Here is a 20747-nt window from a genome sequence, read left to right as displayed (position 1 = left end):
ACACGAGGTAAATGATACTTGTTCTTAATGGTTACCGCATTGAGAGGGCGGTAATCCACACACATCCGAAGAGTGCCATCCTTCTTCTTCACAAAATGGCTAGACAACTCCATGGTGAAGAGCTAGGATGGATGAATCCCTTTTCTAGCAACTCCTCTAACTGGTTCTTCATTTCTGCCAATTCCTTCAAAGCCTTGCGGTAAGGACGCCGCAAAATAGGAGTGGTGCCAGGTTCTAACTCAATAGTAAACTCCACATCCCTATCTAGTGGTAACCCAGGTAGATCATCAGGAAAGACATCCAGAAACTCACAGACCACAGGAATGGAGGCAAGATCAGAAGAAGCTTCTGCATGAGCAACAACTGGTGAAGTTGGCTCAAAAAGCATAAGAAGAGATATTCTATCCTCAGAACAAGGAAGCCGTAGCTCAACAACTTTCTGTTTAAGGTTTAGAACTACCCCATAAACTCATAATCAGTTCATACCCAGAATTGCATCTATGCCTTATCCAGGCAGCACCATGAACTGGAGACAATAAGTGTGAGTGGCTAACACCAATTTGACTATGTCTGTCCTGGTATTAATGCACAACTGCGCCCCTAGAGTGCTGATTCTATAGGTGATAGGAATAGCCATAAGAGATATATTGTGCTTCTGTACGAACCCCATGCTCATGAATGAATGTGATGCACCAGAATCAAACAATACATATGCAGGGTGGGAATCAATGGTAAACATACCAGCCATAACAGGTTCAGTCTGCAAGATTTCCTCAGCCTCGGTGAAGTTGACTTACCCAGAGCGGCTCACTGGTACCTTCTTCTTGATAATCATCTGCTTGATCAGATAGGAGTTAGCTGAAGGATAGAAAGACTGTGCAGGCTGGCTCTACGGACACTCCCGAGCATAGTGGCCCTCCTTGCCACACTTGAAACCTGTCGCAGACAAGGCAAAACCTGCTGTCTCTGAGGCTATGGTTGCTCCTATGGAGTAGGCGCACGGTACTGCATGGGAGGTGGCTGGTGGGTTTGCTAAGGCTGACGGAACGACTGCCCACCTAAAGACTGATAAGGCAATCGTCTGACAACCTGAACCTTCTAAGCCTGCGAGTGCCTAGAAGACCCATAAATCACCCTCTTGCGCTTCCACTCAGCCTGGGAGTCATGCTGAAGTCCCTCCATGGCGATAGCTGCATTCATCATGGTGCCAAAAGTCTGGTAGTTTCCTGTGTATAGCTCCTTCTACAGACTACAAGAGAGGTGTCGACATAGAATTTCGTCCTATGCCGAGGACACATGCAGCAAGCTAGAAGGGTCCGCTCGAGGGAGCAGATCCGCCTAGCTTTAGTGCAAGGGTGGTCGATCCTACGCAATCCTCCCGAGACGTGCCAGTCAATTTGACCCTGTAATTGACAAGGAGAGAAAGTTTATCAGTAATTAAGGGCGGAACATGCCGGTCTTACCAAACAGTCCTGAATGTGCGGCTCTGAGAGCCGATATGAGAGGAGATCGACTAAATAGTCGATTCCAGCATATTCGTAAGAATAAATCAGTTAAAGCTTATGGGGTTGTGTAAGAAGAATCGGTTATCATTTAGAATAAATATCATTTAAGCAAACATTAATCAATGGCAACAAGATATCGATGATGGTCGGTTTATACTGAGCCAATGATTACAAGTAACCGAACTCCTGTTTATATAAAGAAACAATTCAACACCACTCAACTATCTAATAAAGATAAATCTAATGAACATGTTAGATCTCATCTATCGCTATGACCAGTGGGACATGAGGCAGAATAATGCAGGCTATAGAAACAACAATAAACTCGATGACCCTAACTCATTACTAATATCAGTGGGGCATGAGGCAGAATTATGCAGGTCGTAATACAATAACAAGATCATGGGGCCAACATATCTTTCAACTTATCTCTACTACAATGGTCTCATAATGTGATCTGTTCGTGAGAGCGCTCGATATCGGCTAAACAGCCGATTCAGGCATAGCGCACAGTTAAGGTCATGCCTTCTCAGGAACGGATCTATCAACTAGCGATCCCCACTCCACGGTGCTAACAGTGGGGTGAGAGGCAGAATCCCACAGGCCATGATAATGGGCCATGGAACGGTTCTCGCTAACCAATAGATCTACTCAGGATCGAACATGCCTTAACCGCACACTATGTACGATTAAGATTGATATAAAACAACCGATAAAAACATAACTCATCGTTGAAGATGTAGATTAGATCAGTTTTAGATTAGCAAACGATGGGTTAAATAAGATATAAGGCTGATCTAGATCAATCTCAATCGGGCAGAGTGATATTGCTGTAATTAGATAAACAATGCAAGCAATAAGCAATATCGGTAACTTAATGAATCTACCAAAGACTGCCATTCAAAGGTAGAGCTGATAACTTGACCTCGATCTAATTCCAGCAGTGGGGTGTGAGGCAGAATCACACAGGCCATACTTGAACTAGGCAAGAGTCGATAAATAGCCTATACCAGAGTCGCAGTGGGGGTCGACCGGATCGATGCAGCCATACGAACAGAGGTATAAACCATGACGGTACTTACAAACAAGCAGTAGAGGTCGACCGGATCGATGCAGCCGTACTCGCTGAAGAACTCGTCGAGATCTACTCTACTCCTACTCCTAAGGGGTGGCCAAAGCCAAAAAAGTAAATTGACTTGTATTTGATTGATTGTGTTCCTCTTACAATAGCCGGGGTTTGATATTTATACCCGGAGTCTAGACATGAATCCTACTCGAGCACGATTTGTTACAATCTTTGGCATAAAAATGAAAACATTCCTAATTTAAGATAACTTGGACTCTAATCTTTCCCTTTTTGTAGAGTCCAGCATGCCTCATCCCAGTGCCGATCATAGCTTCTGTCGTTGTCCGCTGGCGCTATCTAAAGAAAGCCGATTCTAGTGTTGTATCCGAATCAGCTGTTTTCAATCTACATGCAATTGATTCCTTGCTGACGTGGTTTTGGGAGCTTTCGAGCCTCTAAAATCCTTCTTCCAAATTCTGGTGTAAACACATGCCCCCCAATTTTGGGATAAAAGTAATTTGATTCCAAAATTATCCTGTCTGCATCCCTGATTGGTCCACAGTCACGGGTAGAGAACCTTGATCTGGGGTCCACCGTTCGTCACCGCTTGCGTCCATTCATGAGCCTATGCCCCAAAACTTTTGTGAGAGCACCACTGTTTCACGGGCATTTGGATTCATCTTCCCGGGCCAGCTGTAAAATGCTTATTCGACCCTAGCAAGAGCAACTCACTACTTTAGCCATGTTTCTTTTCCATCCGTCTTTTCGAGTGCTCCCAACTCCGCTGGACCCTCCATGGTCTATCCTTTTGTTATGATGATCTCGAGCGGTTAGAAGAATTCTTGTGTATAGGGTGATTGTGTCACTTATTCTAGCGCTTTGTTGAGCAAGAAGACCAGCCATCACGGTTAGAAGAATTCTTGTGATATTACCTAAGTCTTCTCTCCATGCTCACAAAGCTGTTTTAGTGTTCTGTGAAGGCTAGAATATGTGGACACCTTTCCCTTGTTCGTTCCATCAAATGCCTATCGGGAAAGCCACAAGCTTCTTTCTAGTGGCCTCCCAGTTACCGAGGAATTAGCTGGGTACCTGTTAGGCAGGTGGCTCTTCCCTTTCTCTTGCACAATCTTATCAATGGGCCAATGTGACTTGGTTTACGATGACCCTCGGCCTTATGGGGATCCAGACTCCCTTCAATCCAAAGAAGCCTTGGTGGGTAAATCTCTAGTCAATGTAGATTCTTTGTATCCGTCTCACGATGCTTCGTAATTTTGGGAAACAATAAGTTTGAATTTGTTATCTTTCTGTTATCCGTCCCCTGAATTCCTGGAGTGTCGATCCGCTTCTATTTCTGATTTCAATTTCATATCTCCTGGTGAAATCTATCTTCTCACCTTCCTGGGCTATATAAACGGGCCTTGGCAGTGGATCCAAGTATAACTCACTTTGCCCCAAACCCTCTGCACCCTTAGCATAGTTCCTACTTTTTCATAGGTCAGAGATCATGGAGAATAGCAAGAGGTCTCCTGAGAAGGTCTTCATCGTATCTGCATCATCGCATTAGTGCCTTCATCGTCAGGAAGGTGTATCTCGTGATGCCTCCGCTACCTTGGGGAATAGGGCTGACTCTGTTTGGCCTTCAGGGCCTTCCTCATCGATGGCTTGTCGCCAGCCCCCTTGCCATCAGATGAGGTAGATTGATAATGATGATCTACTTGCCTCCATTGATCGACATGGCCAGAGTCTCACTGAGTGTCTATCCCTCGTAGAATCGGCCCTGGCCATGGTTCGATGCCGGTCACCTCCTGTGGTCGATTCGGTGGAGGATAGGTTGGCCAAGGCCGAGGCCAGAATTATGGGTGAGATACTTGTCGTAACCTCTACTTCTTTTCAATTTTGTCTCCAAGACACTGATCACCTCCCCTTTGAACCTTTTAGATCTATCTGCCCAACTGGAGAGCCTTCGATCAGCTACAGATCATGCGGTAGGATTTGTCAATGCCAGGGGCGCCGTTCTGGTGGTTCGTTTGCATGACATCCCGAATTGTGTCAGGGAGGTTGCCCTCCATGGTGTTCGTCATGGTGCTGCCACGGCGTTGGCTACCGCCCAAGCCCGTTCGGGTCAAAACCTTCAGCTGCTTCCTCACGGTTTTCTAGATGCAGCATACCCTGGGGAGTAGGAGCGCTTGGTTGAGGATTTCATGAGTGTTGCCAATTCTGTAGCTTTTAATACCTTAGCCGATGATAAAGTAGGCAAGGTTTTCCTTGGCTAGTAGTTTGTAATAGGCGACATTTAGCAGATATTTTTCTTGTCTTGGCACTATGCGTATTACTTTGTTTATGCTTGCTTTGCCTCCATGGATGATACGCATTGTACCGGCTTTTACCCTTCTGGGTCTATTTTCGCACCAGCAGCGATACCTTTCTGGTATCGGCTATTAGAGCTGTCAGTCGAGCGGATTGGTCATTGAGTATCAATCCAAATGTTAGGGTAATATTCCTTCAAATATTTCCTATTGATCTGCTGAATCCTTCTTCTCCTCCCAACGTCTCCAAAATGTACCAAGCACGTAATGCCTGAGCCGATAAGGTTTCCCCTGATTAGGCGACCATACTGGCCATCTCGCCTTTTGGTCGTCATAAGTGTGTCTTCGAGAGCACTTCTAGATCAGCTAGAGAAGTCAACAGCCTATGGGAGCTGATGCTATTTGACTAGAAATACCGAGAGCGACCCATGGTGTCCCAAACTTGAAAGCTGCATGTCATCGCAGATCTTGTGTAGAACCGATCATATTCTCTGTTATTTACTCATGCTTCCTTCTTCGGCTAAAGAGCCGATTTGATACGGCCGATCCAGGTCCTTAGTTTAATCAAGTCTAAAAACAAGGCTTTTATTAAGAGAACCCTTCGATTTCTGGCCTTTCAGTTGCTCAACGCCGTATTCCCATCGACATTAGTGAAGTGGCGCTTCGCCTTCCATTAATTGTTGTTGCCTTTTACATGTCCCGAGACGTCCATTCCTTCGCTTCAGGTCTTCAAATATCGGCTGGTGGTTTTGGCCTCGAATACACCCCTACTCACAACTGTTTCTCCGTTCTTCTCCGCCTGTCGAAACCCAGTAGCGGTTCTCTTTCTCCCTTTTGTGGATCCAATCGTTCTTCATGGTCGGCGAAGATAACCGAGGCAAGCGCGCGGTGGAGGAAATCCTAGAAGAGAATATGCCGATGAATTAGCGTCTCCGGCACATGAGGTGAGATCGACATTTCTTGTTTATGATGATGAACAGTTCTGATTCACATATAGGTTTGTTGTGAATGACAGTCTCCGTCCCCTTCCCAGGGCTGGTAGTCCTTCTAATGCCGCATCTTCTGTGCCAGCCTCGTCGTCAGATTCTTCTGATTCCTACAACGGCGACGACGCCCGGCGCTATCTTCATGAGTGGAGGATGGCTCAAAACTGTTACTCCGAGGCAACTTGGGAGAACGACCAACTAGAGATTCGCCTCAGGGTTTCCCAGGCTGCCCTTCACGTGGTTGAGGAGGAGGCCAGCGCCGTCCGAGCGCGGCTAGCCGAATCCGACGCCATGGTGGCGGGTAAGATGAATCCCATGAAGGCTTTTGTTCTGACTTCCATTATCTTCATCTTGACCGTCTTCTTGTTCTCGTGATTATCAGCCTTGACAGCGTAGTTGGAATCTTTCCAACTGGCAGCGCCGTCAATGCCCAGGGTTCCTCCATCGATGCTTGTCTCTAGGACATCCCGGTCCACGTTTGAGAGATCGCCCTCCATGGCGTTCGTCATGGTGCAGCGGTGGCGCTAACCGTGGCACAAGTCCAAACGGGGTACAAGCTTCACGCCATGGAAATAGGTTTCCCAATGGGTGACGGCCCTAAGGAGCACGAGGACCTACTTGAAGAATTCACTATTGTAGCGGAGGCCGTAGTAGACATCACATCCGCTCAGGATGTGGTGAACAAGATCTTTGGTTAGTCTGTACTTAGGGCAATCTGATAAACAAAGACTCCTGTTCTTTCATAAATATGCCTTAATGCAATGCTCTTGTGTATGACTGTTAATGTTTCTTGTTCTTTTGTCTTTCGCTCTGTAGGCGATACATACCGTATCGGCTATTACCATCTTTGAAGATGTTTACCTTTTGAACTAGACGCGATACCCTCTTGGTACCGGCTATTAGAGCCGAGAATGAATTGGCTACCAAGTGTTGATCAGACGCTAGGATAACGTCCTGCAGAACTTTCAATATAAAAGGTTAGATGAGTAATCAACCCAGGTCAAGCATCCTATTAAGCGAAACATAACTTCTCTTAAGAAATCCATTAACTCTGAATCGCACTTACACTTTAACTCAGCCTTCACATACGTCGGCCTAAACCCATCTCCAAGATTTAATACTCATTTTCTTTTGATCCAACGGCCGACGTGAAGCTGTGACTTTTCTACTAAAACACACTCTCAGAGCCGATCGCTTGCCTCGGCTGTTGGCTTTCATTACTGATTTTAATGAAGCCTCCTTCCCATGTCTTGCCAGAGAAACATTCGAAACCTCCTAGTTCCCAAAAGACTGGATCGGCTATTGCAATGCTCATGGATTCATTAGCGTGAACCAATTTGACATCATCTCCATGCCGTTGAATCAAACACTGATGCATGGTCGACGGTATGTAGCAATTCGCATGAATCCAATCACAACCGAGGAGTAAACTATATGATCCTTTCCCATCAATGACAAAGAACGTGGTGGGCAGAGTCTTGCTTCCAATTGTTAGTTTGACATTTATTACCCCTGGGTCTTAGACGTTTTACATCCGAAGTCTCTGAGCATCATGTCGATTTCCAACAGATCTTCTGGTCCTTTGCCAAGCTTACGAAAAGTAGTATAAGACATAAGATTGATAGATGCACCTCCATCCACCAACATCTTGCTCATCGACTTTCCATTAACAAGACCTTTCATATACAACGCCTTCAAGTGCCGATGTTTGACTGGTCTGTCAAATATCGCTTGCTGCACGACTGTCAACTTGGCAACCATCTCTTCATACTCTGATTCATCGAAATCCAAATAAACTTCTTGATTTGCCGGAGCTCTGAACTCTGATGGCAACAGAAAAGCCATTTGGATACTAGCCGATGGTTGCTTTCTATTGGCTATTTGATTGGCATGCCATACTTGAGGTTTACCGGATACTTGAGCCTGTTCCAACTCTTTATTCCTTAGGCGCTGCACCCTCCTCTTCTGGCTTCTTGTCAATCCTCCGGGGCACCATTGGCCTTCCTGCTAGACATGCTCCCTTTGGTTGCTTCCTTCTTCATGATCAGCCCAGTCTTGGTCAATAATTCTTTTTCCTAGCTGATCATGAATATTTTTATTTTTTAAGCGCCGATCCATGTTATTATGATGATATGCATCCTGGGCATGGATAGAACGGTGGTTGATCTGAGATTGCCTAAACTCTCAATATTGATTGCTGCATTCTAAACAGTCATGTCTAGTAGGCAACTTCAAACCTTCATTCTAGCAGTATCTGAAGAAAGGACAATTACAATGTGATTTGGCTTGCCTCCTTTCATACCTCTCCTAGTTGACGCTGGTATTCTTGATCCTTTAACCATCGCTGATAATCCTTTTCCTTCTGCCACTGCCACTTATTCAATAAGATTTCGAGATGTAACTCACGGCTTTGTCGCCCCATCCTTTGACGCTTCCCCCTGTTCATATCAGCTCTTTTTCTGATCACGACGTTTTCTAATCTCTCTGTATTCATCGGCCAATATTTGCATCTTGGGATCAACTGTTCCAGCTTCTCTTGATTTGGCTGATGTTAGAACCTTAGTTTTTTCTTTGAACAACCCAGCATCAACCATGTTCTGATCTCCTAGGAAAGGATTATCATTGACTTTCATCTTCCGAGGTGTATCGAATTTGAGCCTCTCTTGCTGAATAGCTCTCTGTATATGCTGCCTGAAGATTCTGCATTTATTAGTGGAATGAGAAGTAGCATTATGGAATTTGTAGAACTTCTTGTTCTTCAACTGATCAGGGGGCAACATGACATGACTATCGGGCAACTTGATCTACCCCTTCTCAAGCAAGAAATCGAAGAGCTTGTCCGATTTGGTAACATCAAAGTCATAACTCTCCTCAACTCCTCTTCCCTAAGGATTTGGCACCATCACTGTCTTCTTGCCCCAATTCCATTCAGCTGCAGCAACCTCTTCTTCTTCATCTTCATAGCCGTCATCGACTGAATATGGATCGTAAGCTTCGGCCACTGAGGTACTCTTCTAGAATCGGGTATCTCTGCGTATGCTCTGGAATTGGCTATTAAGTGCTGCCACTCGTTGAGCCAATTGACCCAAGTTGTCAAATTCCTATCCCAGTAGTTTCTCTTTCCACATCGACAACATTCCTTAGACGGCTAAAGCAACTAACTGATCATCTGCTAAGCTCAACGAGAAACACAGATTCTTAGTCTCTCAGAATCTCTGAAGAAACTTAGTGCCTGATTCATTAGTCCTTTGTCTCATGGTTGTCAAATCGGTTATTTTCTTCTCTCCAGTCCTAGTGTAGAAATATGTATGAAACTTCTTCTCCAGGTCAGCCCAATTGGTAATGGAGTTGACTGGTAGTGACGAGAACCAAGTGAAGGCCGGCCCTGACAGGGACAAGGAGAAGAAATGAACTCGATGGGCATCCTCAACTGATGCTTCGCCCAATTGTGTAAGATACCGACTAACATGTTCTATTGTGCTTGTACCGTCTTGACTAGTGAACTTGGCGAATTCAGGGAGCCTGTAATTTGTAGGAAGAGCGACCAAATCATACCACTCTGGATATGGGTGTTTGTACGAAAAGGTTAGCCCTTTTGGCTTCAGGCCAAACTGATTCTTCATCATCTCGGTCACCTTCAGCAACAACTCGTCAGCTTGTGGATTTGGATTTCTTGGTACTTGCTGACCCATCTGTGGATTGAAATCCCGCGTGCCTTGATATTCTGGATTTGGTATCATGTGGAGGGTGTTATAATCCGTGCCATAATGATAGCCTTGTGGAATCTCAATCTGTTGGGTCCTTTGCTGGCTTGCTGCTTGAAGTCTTTGATTATAGACATAATGATCCATATCTCTATGGATCCTCTGAACGGATGGTGCTATCTTCTGAGCCAATGATGGTGTGTGGCCTAATGTGCCAAAATTGATCATCTGGTTATGACTTTTTCCCACCGGCTGTTGCACATGCTGTATTGACGGTCCAGGATTGTACTGTATCTGATTCATAGTAGTACCTGGAGTTTGTTTAGATGAACCTTGAAGTAACTGGACTTCACCATTACCAGCTGGTGCTGCTTCTTGATGGCTGGTGCCGACTTGATCTGGAATGTTGTCACAAGTCGATCCAACCTGACTAACTGGAATTCCATGAATCGCCTCTTTCATGGCGTTGTGAAATGCATCAACAAAAGCTTCATTGTGGCTTGATAGGGCATCACGAATAGATTTGTCTATGGCTTCCGCAAAGAAACGCCTGTCTTCAGCTTCAACTGTATCTGTCTGTCCATGTAGCAGAACTCTTGGTAGTGGAAATTTCCACATAACTGTGCTATCACGTGTTTTGGTGTAGGACAACGAACACTTCTTCTGAAATTCTTCCGTAGCTTTGTTGATGGTATCCCAATCTTCATCAGTTAGGTCTTCATAATGTACCATAAGGATGTTGTCATTGTTGTGAACCACCATGACGATTGTGGGGTCCCACCAAGCGTTCCAGAAATATGTGTCGACACAGAATTTCGTCCTGTGCCGAGGACACACGCAGCAAGCCAGAAGGGTCTGCTCGAGGGAGCAGATCCGCCTAGCTTCAGCACAAGGGTGGTCGATCCTACGCAATCCTTCTGAGATGTGCCAGTCAATTTGACCCTGCAATTAACAAGGAGAGAAAGTTTATCAGTAATTAAGGGAGGAACATGTCGGTGTTACCAGATAGTCCCGAATGTGCGGCTCTGAGAGCCGATATGAGAGGAGATCGACTAAATAGTCAATTCTAGCATATTCATAAGAATAAATCAGTTAAAGCTTATGGGGTTGTGTAAGAAGAATCGGTTATCATTCAGAATAAATATCATTTAAGCAAACTTTAATCAATGGCAATAAGATATCGATGATGGTCGGTTTATACCGAGCCAATGATTACAAGTAACCAAACTCCTGTTTATGTAAAGAAACAATTCAACACCACTAAACCATCTAATAAAGATAAATCTAATGAACATGTTAGATCTCATCTATCGCTATGACCAGTGGGGCATGAGGCAGAATCATGCTAGCCGTAGAAGCAACAATAGATTCGACGACCCTAACTCATTACTAATATCAGTGGGGCATGAGGCAGAATCATGCAGGCCATAATACAATAACAACATCATGGGGCTAACATATCTTTCAACTTATCTCTACTTTAATGGTCTCGTAATATGATCTGTTCGTGAGAGCGCTCGATATCGGCTAAACAGCCGATTCAGGCATAGCGCACAGTTAAGGTCATGCCTTCTCAGGAACGGATCTATCAACTAACGATCCCCACTCCACGGTGCTAATAGTGGGGTGAGAGGCAGAATCCCACAGGCTGTGATAACGGGCCAGGGAACAGTTCTCGCTAACCAATAGATCTACTCAAGATCGAACATGCCTTAACCGCACACTATGCACGATTAAGATTGATATAAAATAGTCGATAAAAACATAACTCGTCATTTAAGATGTAGATTAGATCAGTTTTAGATTAGCAAACAATGGGTTAAATAAGATATAAGGCCAATCCAGATCAATCTCAATCGGGCAGAGTGATATTGCTGTAATTAGATAAATAATGCAAGCAATAAGCAATATCGGTAACTTAATGAATCTACCAAAGACTACCATTCAAAGATAGAGCCGATAACTTGACCTCGATCTAATTCAAGCAGTGGGGTGTGAGGCAGAATCACACATGTCATACTTGAACTAGGCAAGAGTTGAAAACTAGCCTATACCAGAGTCGTAGTAGGGGTCGACCGGATCGATGCAGCCATACGAACAGTGGTATAAACCATGACAGTACTTACAGACAAGTAGTGGAGGTCGACCGAATCGATGCAGCCATACTCACTGAAGAACTCACCGAGATCTACTGTACTCCTACTCCTAAGGGGTGTCCGGAGCCAAAAAAAGTAAATTGACTTGTATTTGATTGATTGTGTTCCTCTTACAATAGCTAGGGTTTGATATTTATACCCGGAGTCTAGACATGAATCCTACTCGAGCACGATTTGTTACAATCTTCGGCATAAAAATGAAAACACTACTAATTTAAGATAACTTAGACTTTAATCTTTCCCTTTTTGTAGAGTCCAGCATGCCTCGTCCCAGCACCGATCATAGCTTCTGTCGTTGTCCGCTGGCGCTATCTGAAGAAAGTCGATTCTAGTGTTGTATCCGAATCAGCCGTTTCGATCTACACGCAATTGATTCCTTGCTGATGTGGTTTTGGGAGCTTTTGAGCCTCTAAAATCCTTCTTCCAAATTCTAGTGTAAACAAGAGGCCACGATAGAAACGGTCCCTGTTCTTCTCATTAGTGTTGATGTGGATCCTAGCATACTATGCCAGATGGTTGAACTTGTTCACATAATCCATCATAGACATACTCCCTTGCTTCAGGTCTAGGAACTCAGTCAACTTCCTATTTAGCAACCCAGCAGGGACGTAGTACTCTCTGAAAGCAGTAGTAAACTCCTACCAAGTCACACGGTGGTCCCCCAGCTACATGGCATTGAACGTGTCCCACCTTGCACTGGCGGAACCTAGAAGCTGCTGCGCCACAAAGTGCACCTTCTGCTCATCAGTTATGTTGAGCAACTGGAACTTTTGCTCCATAATACGAAGCCAATGCTTCGCATCCAGAGGCTCAGCAGTCGGTGTGAACATGGGTGGGTGCGTCTTCAAGAAGTTCTGGTAAGAACAAGGCCCCTCAGAACCATGGGCACCACCCCCGTTCCCGCCATTGCCTCCGTGGCCTCCACAAACGAAGCCACCAATAGCCTATGCCAATAGCTCCATGGCACGGGTCGACCCGTGATGAGCAGCCAACATCTCTGCCATCATCTCCGCATGAGTCATTGGAGGTGGTGGTGGTGGAGGAGGAGGTGCCAACAGTGGGGCCTCGTGGTTGTCTCCATTGGTGCCATTTTCCTCGCCACGACCATTCTCACCCCGATCTGCCCCAACGCTAGTACTCCCGTGACCAGACCTTAGGTTCATCTATAAACAGATAAGAACCAACCATTAGGGACAACTCCTCCAGATTAGGATCAAGAGACTAGAAAAATCATAAGGCTTTCTACAACATTCTTTTTAGTTATCTTGCCAATTTACTAATCAAAGTTATACGTGTGGGGAAGTTAATTTAAACAAGATTCTCTTATCATGATGCATGCATCGTCCTAACGTTTGCTCAAGCCGAAATATAGCGGCATTCAAATTTTTTTTGGCACACCGCACACTCACTTTTCGCTTGCTAAATGATTCTTACACAGCGTAAGTTAGTGTACCTATAGAAAATTGATTAGATAAAACTAGTGCGGCTATTCTAGATAAACCATATTGCTAGGGCTTATACTTATTTACATAATTTATCACATCCTACTTTTTCAAAAAACTTTTGTTGGTCAAATTTTAGGTTTTTGAAAAGACTTATGAAACTCGTAGCTCATTATTGGCTCTGATACCACCTATGGCAGAACCGTCCGAAATAGCACACTTACGGAGGCGCTCGTCTTCTATTAGACACTAAGCACCCCGAAAGTGGGTTACCTCTAGTGGTTCCATCGGGCACACCCCAAGGGAGAACCCGAATAATCCACATTTTTCATCTAGGATTCAATAATAAGAACGAGTTTACAATACTTAGTCCATTCCATACAATAAAAGTTCTTGGAAATAAATTATTACAATACCAGAGTTCAGAGTACGGAAATTAAATATCAGAATTAAAATAAACATCTAGCGATAAGATACAAGGATTCATCTGTGCCCACCAGAAGAATCCTCCACTCAAAAGCCATCCTTAAGCTGCACCTACAACAGGGGTAAATAAACCCTGAGTACACAATGTACTCACAGTTTCCCGACTCCTGGGAATAGTTTCCCAACTCCAAAGAATATGATAGGCTTTATGGCTTGCTGGTTTTCTTTTAGCGGAAAGCATTACTAATAGTAAATCCTTATGTTTGTATTTTATTAGCATTCAGGATTAGTGCATTAGCTAACCATTCTATGTAAGCACATGTTCAACTTTCAAGCATGAATTGAGTAATCAGATCCATTCTTCACCTTTCATCTTCCAGTTCTTACTACGATGCTAGATCATAGTCATGCCGTACCGCATCACATGGTGATTCGTGAACCAATGTAGTTCAGCTGGGTACCCTGAAACACCTGCCCCACATGTACCGTAGGCACAAGCGAGACCAACCCACTACCCTCCTGTCATGGGGTCTAGGTCCCCGTCCAAACTTGGACTCCAAGCCCCCGCTTCTGAGTCTCGGCCTCAGTGCAGTGCTTAGACCTCCACCATCACCGCCTCCAATTAGTCGGTCCGAAAAGTGCCAGAACTCATGACAAGAGAGCAATGAGCCTTCCCACGCCCATACACAAGTACACGTTTAGGATAATAAGTCTATGACCTGACTACCATCCATTGCAACGAACGGTCCTTAACCGACACGGATAGGGAAAATAGTGCGACCCAGTTATGCCCTTTTGGCCGTGGAACACAACCCGTTACACCCACCGAAACCCATACCATATCCCTGCCCAGCCTCCATTTTTCCTTTCACCATGTTATTATGAGAGTAATAGTAATAACCATCTATTGTGAGTAACGGCATGTTACTCACGCTACCGAAAACCTAAGCATAACAACTACACAGCTTGTGCTAGTAGGACTCATAGGTAGGAATATCTATGCATGTAGTTTTCATATAACTCCTGAAATGTAAATGCACACAACACACACACGCATATATATATATATATATATATATCCAATAACCATTTCAAAAATAAGGGTTATGCACCGGGGCTTGCCTTCAGCGGGCACGGTGTCAGCAAAGTCAATCACTGGTAGCTCCAGGGCTCCCTCCTATATGAGAACCTCCTCATACTCCTCGATCACCTCCTCGTACTCCTGCTCGCCCATGGTCACGAACTCCACCAACTCGTTCTCTATATGCATGCAATGATGATGCGACACTTAGTATTACAACAACAACAACTCTTAAAATAGTAATACACCTACCAAGCAACTAAGCTAATGCTAATGGCTATTATGCTAAGATACCCATCATTTCCACTAAACAAGTACGAAACCTATCAAGCACTACTTAGCAACTAAAATGCCTTCTCATTTCTATTAATGATTTAATATACACTTAAAAGGGGTAATTAGCTACCTTATTTCCCATTCTATCCTAGGGCTACAAAAATTACAGTGAGCACATAATAATACAATGAACATACTATAAAAGTTTTAGAGCCAAAGCTATTATCAATTAGCCACAAAAATTCCTACAATATTATCCTAAATAATACTAAGCTCTTTCAAATGAATTAATATACCTTAGCATCAAGTTAGACATGTATCCACTAATCATACCATCAGATAGACAATATTTTTAGGAACCAAACAGAATTTATTTCATCATTTTTGGACGTCTATGTGAATTGGTATGATTTTTCAAAGTCTAGCTCAGAATCTAAAAATAAAACCTATTTCTATTTTCTAGAAAAAGGAAAACGAATTCCACCCGCGGCCCACCACCAATCAACCCGCACGGATGCGGCCCAATGCAAGGCGGCCCACAATAGGGAGGCCCACGCACGCGTGACACATATGCAAAAACACCCCTAAACTCTAGGCAAACTAACCCGCAGTCCATGTCACTATATCTAGAGATAGCAACTATGCAACGAAACCCTTGAAAACTCCCTCCTTTACAACGACATGGTCCTCTGCCACCCACGTGCATGCCGGTGTGGCGGCGATGGCATTGTATGGCCATGCCACTAACAGGCCAACCCTTGTCTACAACCCAAGCGCCTACACTAGCCTAGGTTATAGGAGCGGTGGAGCTCATGGAAGTGGTGACCATAGCGTGCGGTCATGCGCGACAGTGGCGTGACTATGCCGGCCACCCTAAACCACCGCGTGGCTACTGGCTAGCACGAGAGCATCACTAGCTTACCCTAGTCATGGCTGTGGTGATGGTTTGGTCGGAGATACCTTGAGCAGGGTTGGCCACGTGCAGGCAGCGAGAGGCGGCGGCGGTCCACGATGGTGCGACCACGTTAGTAGCACCGGCGAGGCGGTAAGGGTGCAAGCGAGGCGCGCAGGGTGTAGTGGAGGTGGAGGTGAAGCTTGTGGGGTAGTTGGCTAGGTGTGGGATGGTGCGGTGGTAGGTTGCCCTCGGCCATGGCCAAACCCAGCCTTAATGGCACGACAGAGGGAAAACTACAAAATTGGAGCTTGGTAGTGCCTCCATCATGGCTTGGTAGGGTCAGATAGCAAGTAAGCGTGATGACTAAACTATAGACACACCAAATTGAGGTGAGGTGATCCCTCACTGGCTAACCATGTGGGTGCGGCTCCAATGACAATAGCGGAGAGGGAGGGAGAGAGAGAAATGATGGGGCAATGGGTGGGCTCGGCACTGCTTTGGCTCGACGGGACGTGGGCGACGCGATGCAAACGTACCCACGTAGGTGCTACGGACAACATGCACGTCCTCGACCGGCCATGGCCCGTGCAGCCACAGTGCCATAAATGGCAAGCGATGACGAGCTCAGCCACGTGCGCACAACATCAAACTAGGCTAGCGGCGAGGAGCGGGAACAATAGACAGACATGAGCTCAATGGATAGGACGGTAGCCACAGCGACTGTGGCGTGGCATGAGGCAGTGGCGGCATGTCAGCGTGCGGAGCAAGGCAGTGCCACCCCACAGTGCGAGCAGCAGCAGCGATGGCTCCACGTAGTTGAGCCAAGGCGGCCAAGACAGGGCAGCCATGGCTGGCCAAGCGCGGCAACACGCTTGCATGCGTAGAGCGCCCGGCATGGTGGCGATGTGCCCTCGAGGCATGGTGACCGCGCTCACATGGCGAACTCCCCCGAGAACGTGTCGTGCATGAATTTTAAAGCTCTCACCGCGACTAAATCATTGCCCCTAAACTTAAACGGTCTTCACTACACTCCAGATAGTATATAAGACAACCAAATCGAGCTTTAACGCTACATCAGTCCTAAACCCTATTCCTCAAAATAAATTGGTAAACTTAGCAATGTCCAGCTGTCCACAACCTTGGAAATTCTTCTAAGTTTTTTAGCTGAACTTAATTTCAAGTTGCATTTCTAGGCTATTAGAAATATTAGCTAGCAAGGTTATTTTTCAACAACAAGTATTTAATTGTCATCCACAAAGTTTGTACTTCCAACCTTATTAAAGTTCCATATATACATTCTATAGTGTTTTCATTCAATAAAAATTTGCGAACATACTTACTTGATAATTTCATAAGTCACGAACAACGATCTTTTGTTTTAAGTTTTTACGGTTCGTTTAAATTACACTGCTTCACTTGTTCATATTATCACATGCAATAACATTTAAACATGATGCTTATGACATGTTTTAGTAAGTGATTTACGGTGTAACACCGAGGGTGTTACACATCGAAGGAGAAGTGGACCCTTGCATACGACACCAGAGGTTGGAGATGGGGCTTTATGACTAGTAACATGGCAGAGATGTTCAATTGTCTTCTTAGAGGCTGCTGGGGTCTTCCTGTGATTGCTATTGCCTCGTTCATGTTCTACAAGTTGAGTGCTTGGTTTGTTGCAAGGAAAAAACATGCGAGACCTCTATGGATAGCAAACAAACCTTGGCCACTGTTAGTATCTCAACAACTGTCTTTCTCAAAGAAGAAGTCTAAAACACAAAAGGGAGCATGTTTTGATCCTTTGAACAACGGATATGAGATTCTATAGAGCGGTGGAACTAACATCGGTGGTGAAGACCATGGTGCTGCAAAGCATGAAGTAATAATCAATGATAACAAATGTTCATGTGGGAAACCAACCATATACCATAGGCCTTGCTCCCACATGATTACGGCTTGTCGGATTAGACGTGTTGATGCTGAGATCCCTCCCTATTTGGCAACTGAGTTCTCATTGAGAAACCTTATGAGCACTTGGAATCCTCTGTTTGAGCCATTTCTAGACGAAGACTAATGGCCGTTGTATGATGGCTTGAAGTATGTGGCTGATATTGCCTTGCTTTGTGAGAGTAGAGGGCCCAGGAGGCGGAAGTGGTTCAAGATGTACATGGACCGAGCCGCCAAAGGAAGATCAACCGCGAGTAAGATTGGGACACATTTTGTAGAGGACACTCAATGTAGCCGTTGCTCAAAGTGCCATAAGCTGGGCCACAATAGAAGGAAATGTCCCGAAGTACTTAGAGAACAGGTATCCAATGCATTTGTTTGCTTAGAAGTTACTAGGTTTCTTATTAATGTTTTGTTATCTTTTGCTGCACTTGTTTTTGTCACTGGTATATATTGATGTATTTGTTTTTCTTAGTGGTTACTGATGCAGTGTTTACTAGTTGCTATAGTGTTGTTATTTAACTTTTGTTACTTGTTCTCTTACCAATGTTTGTTAATTATTGTCATCAACACTAATGCTTTGTCACTTGTTAACATGCAGGATGGACCAGTTCCCCCTACTTAACCCATGGTATGATGAGAAGCACTAGGCTTGGAGGATTGAGTAGGGAGAGGTAAATTTCATTTGCCTCCATTTCTATGAATTCAACAAATGTAATACTTATTGTCTATTCTATTTGTTTTGCAGGTTCTGAACGTCTTGAGGCCAATGACACATGAGTCCGCTATGACCATGGTCTATGACAAGTGCTACATGCCCATCCTAAAGCATGCAAAGCTTGCTACCGTTGCTCATGTCTGTCGTCGTGGGGTGCCACCTTTCAACCCAGCGGCGCTGACAACGATGATTGATAGGTGGCGACTAGAGACACACAACTTCCACCTACCGTGTGGAGAGATGACGATCACTTTGGAGGATGCAACCATGATCCTTGGGCTAAAAATCTAAGGATTCCCAGTCACAGGAGACATGAAGTCTGCTGGATGGGAGGACCATGTGGCTCAGTTCTTAGGACGTCCCCTACCAGAGCTTTAGCCTAGCAAGAAGCGACGTAGCAGTGGTGTGCCACTGAAGTGGCTTCGGGAGGAGTTTCAGTAGTGCCCACCCTTAGCAGATGAGGTGACCATGAACTACTATTGTAGGGCCTGGGTCCTGCACATGTTTGGTACCATTCTATTCCCTGATGGCACCAAAGACACGGCGTCGTGGATGTACATCCCATGCCTTCTTAACTGGGATGATGCCAGGAATAGGAGCTGGGGCTTGATGGTACTTTCCTTCCTATACCGTTAGCTATGCGACACTTGCCGGCGGCCTGCAGGCGTGCACACTACAATGTCAGGGTGCACCACACTATTACAGGTAAATCAAAACTTGTCTAAGTATGAATTCTTCGATTGTTGTTTGTTTAACACATTTCTGTAACTTTTCAGATTTGGATGTGGGAGAGACTTCCAGTTAGGAGGCCACATAAGATTGAACACCCTTAGGCTTGGTTCCTAGCTAGAGAACCAGTCATTGCCCCTATTGTGGCACACCTCTACAAGCGAGCCTACAGTACTTACCACGTCTCCCGCCATGCGTACATCAGCTACACGAACGAGCTCGACATCCTATTGCCACAACACGTAAGTTTGCGAACACACTAACTAATATTTGTATTTGTGTACATAGTTCTCACCACATTGTATGCAGGTTGAATGGCATCCATATACTCAGGAAAGGATTACGGGGATGAATTTGAGCACACTATGCAAGGAAGATGAGGAGTTGTGGACGATGAGGTGCCCGCTCATTTGTTTCTACGCAGTGGAGTACCATCTTCCTCACCATGTTGGTAGGCTGCAGCCTTGTCCTCTGAAGGACTTCTACATGAGCTAGCAGCTCCACAAGTATGTAACCTCCACCATGTCACGTGTCATTGCAACATATCATTTTCTTTGAATTGCTGTCAATATTGCAGGTTGAATCGACAATGCCAAAAGAAGGTCACGAACTGGCAGAGCGAACACCAATGTTTCATCGATGAGTGGCATTTGTTTGAGCAGAACAACATGCGAATCCATGCCATTGATCGAGATAAGGCATTCTATGAGTACCTTGTTTAACTAGGGGAAATGACAAGGTTACATTTGAAGCCAGCCTAGACGGAGCAAGATATTGCTGAGATGGTGAGCTCGGATGAAGGTGACAACCCCTATGACCAAGCTACTCAAAGAGGATGACAAGTTGAGGTCACCCCTCTCTTAACCCGAGCGATGAGTGAGAACCAAAGTTTGTTTTTTAGTTTTGGTGGGCAACGTATTAACGAATTGCTTGATTAGGGCAAGGAAATCATGAGGACAGTAGCAGAGCAAGGGGTGGCATTGATGATCCTAAGGGTGATCCTGATGAGGCTAGCCTGCTACGACAGGCCCTTCAGGTGGTCCTCAAACTTTTTTTGTCTTTAGACTAGGATATTCAACATTTGGTTTACTTGCATTGTGTTTGAGAGCGAATAGGTCTCGGGAATTGATTGATAGATTAGCAGCAGTACATGGTACAATATATAGGCAAGGATCAATAGGGTTTATAGAAACACCCAATCAATGGTGATCCTTGCCTTATCAATGTAATCTATCTATCTTAACCCCTAAGGCAGCCAGCCTAACAGGCTAGGCATCAGGCCCAAGGCCAGCACATTAGGGCGCCTATTCTAACATGCCCCCACAGTCAAATCATCAGCCACTCTACACGTTTAGACTAGACCTAAACTCGGTGAAAACTGAAGTATGCAGCCCTTTGGTGAAGATATCTGCATATTGCGAAGAGGTGGGAACATGCAGAACACGAAGATCACCAACGGTGACTCGCTCCTAGACGAAGTGAAGATCGATCTCAATGTGCTTGGTGCGCTGAT

The sequence above is a fragment of the Miscanthus floridulus genome, chromosome 7 (genome assembly GCF_019320115.1).
Source record: "Miscanthus floridulus cultivar M001 chromosome 7, ASM1932011v1, whole genome shotgun sequence".
NCBI lineage: Eukaryota > Viridiplantae > Streptophyta > Magnoliopsida > Poales > Poaceae > Miscanthus > Miscanthus floridulus.
This window is presented reverse-complemented; position numbering follows the sequence as displayed.